This window comes from Condylura cristata, unplaced genomic scaffold, assembly GCF_000260355.1.
Source record: "Condylura cristata isolate star-nosed mole 26May11 unplaced genomic scaffold, ConCri1.0 scaffold00033, whole genome shotgun sequence".
NCBI classification, from domain to species: Eukaryota; Metazoa; Chordata; class Mammalia; order Eulipotyphla; family Talpidae; genus Condylura; species Condylura cristata.
The window spans coordinates 13,483,169-13,485,390 of NW_004567134.1; the positions used below are offsets into that span (position 1 = coordinate 13,483,169).

At 52.4% G+C, this 2,222-nt stretch overlaps 1 long non-coding RNA gene across 1 annotated transcript in view; it reads right to left on the reverse strand.

Annotated features, from left to right (window-relative positions):
* Positions 1–6: 6 nt before the first annotated feature.
* The window catches only part of LOC105854311, an 11,987-nt gene continuing 9,771 nt past the window's right edge, over positions 7–2,222 (reverse strand). The window contains exons 3-4 of the long non-coding RNA XR_001145998.1: positions 1,410–1,530; positions 7–152 (exon numbers count right to left, since the gene is read on the reverse strand). This is a non-coding gene — a long non-coding RNA (uncharacterized LOC105854311). The remainder of the gene's footprint in view (positions 153–1,409; positions 1,531–2,222) is intronic.

Below are 2,222 nucleotides of genomic sequence, written 5' to 3' on the forward strand. Positions count from 1 at the left end.
CGACTTCCCGTCACCTCTGGCTTGCAGGATTGTCCTGCAGTTTTCACGATCCTACCATTCGCTGCAGGAAACTAGGTGAAGGGCACATGGGATTGTTCTCCTTCTCACAAGAAGGCGTGTGATCACCATTATCTCCAATAAAAGGTTTACCTCTGCACACAAACAACAACAAAGAAAACCTGGTAGACACAGCTCTATATTTAATTTAGGTAGCTGAGAAATTCCCTCAGCAAAGAACCACCAATGGGACACAAAAGATAAAAAAAATCTTCCTGTTGGAGACTTTGCCCTTGACAATGTCCCCAAACTTGTCCCCTCCCCTCGGCGGCCTGTGGAGCTGTCTGTGATCCCTGTGACCACCCCACCTTTGTGTGGTCCGTTTCCACTCCCTGCCATTGGCCCCCTTCTCTGGGAGTCCAGCTTTAGCTGACATTTGAGGAGACAGTGAGCCCCCTGCCCCAGGCGTAGCGGATCTAGGGGAGACCCCGGACTGGTGTGAGACCATGACCCACCCCACATACTGCGTTTTCCTGAACGTTTCCTGTGACTTGCACAGTGCCTCCCAGACATGTCATTTCCTAACATCCTAAAACAGTCTGACCACATCTGACTACCACATGGGCGGTCTTTAAATTCCCTAGGTCTTTAAGTTGCAGTGTTTACACATACTTATTTAGTAAAGACAATTTTGCCACTTCTGTAGGTAGGAGCCAGTAGCAGCTGTCAAAATAGAAGTGTAAGCTGAACACAGTGCAGCAACGGGAGGCCAGCAGGTTACGAGCAGACAGTTTTCTGCCAAAGACTCGCAGCACTCCGCTGTCCTCACTGCTTGCCAGGAGATGACCACCCCCATCTGGGCCTGTCTCCTTGCACTTACAGGGACTGAGTGGGAATTTAAAGGCAACTGTCATTTTCGTGGTGGGATGTGGCGCCTTCCAGCAACTGCTACAAGAAGGTCTTCAAGGAAGAACCTACCTGTTCAGCCTAGGACACAGGACAGTGTGAAGAGGCTCCTCCTGCCGCCACCCTGGCCCCTGCCCCGCGTCATTTTGGAAGGGGTCCAAGACACCCTATCATCTCATGTCGTCAGTGTCTCTGAAGGATAAAGACCCTCACATCTGTAAACTATGATTACCACTCATCAGACCTTAAAATCAGTCATTCCTCATGAAGTAGCTATTCCGAGTTCAAATTTCTATCTTCTAAGTGTCATTTTTTGTCCAGTTTGTATTAAAAAGTTACACATTGTAACTGCTTGAAATGTCTTTTAAGTCTTATTTAAACGAGGTTCCGCCATCTCTCTCTCCCCCTCCATTTCTGTGTTGCCTCTTTCTGGAGAAGTCTGTATTGAGAGCATCCAATGTGGGGTCCTGCACCCCCATCCCCGGTCCTGCCCTGGGTTCACACACCTGGGGCACTCCACCACAGCATTGCTTCCCTGTCACCCATCAATTAAGTTTTGTTTTCCTGGAAACTGAAGAAAGGGTCACCCACTGGGACCCTCGGCACCATCATGAGCAGGAAGCCTCGCTGTTTGGGAAAATGAAAGAGAAGACACAGAATGAACGTGTTGGAACAGCTTCCATTCTGCCAAAGGCCTCCTAAAACTTCATCATGGGTAAAAGAATGGCGCCGTTTAATTACAGAAATTACTGCTTTTTATCAACGCCCAGACATGCTGCCTGCTTGGGAATTAACTCCCACGGGGCGGCGTCCTCACACTCACCACATTCGCCCTGTGCTAGGACCAGAGTCTGTACTTGGCCAGTTAGTTTCCAGCGGGCGCGGAACCCTCCATCCCCACCGGCCGCCCACTCCCTTCATCCCAAGGCATCGAGGTAAGGCAAGGGCCGCAGAATAGGCCGCTGCCCATCATAGGTCCCCCCACCCAGAAATGTGGGCGGATGTGTGCTCCCCAGTGGGCGAAGCCCCGGATCCACAAGGGAGTCGCCACATCCCCAAGCTGCCAGGCTGGAGGGGGGCGGGGCTGCTCCTGGGTTTCCAGAACTGTCCTGGCCAGCCAGGCCACGCTGCACTGGGGCCAGAGTGGTGGACACAGACCGCAGGTCCATCCTCCGGAGCCTCCCAGACGGCTTTGCGGAGAAGCCAAGCTCCTTTTCATGGTCCTCAGGCCCCATCCAAAGGTCACTGTCCGTAGCATGTGTCACCTCTTTCCTCTCCCTCCACGTCCTCTACTCCAGCCTGGACACGCCTGGGCACTG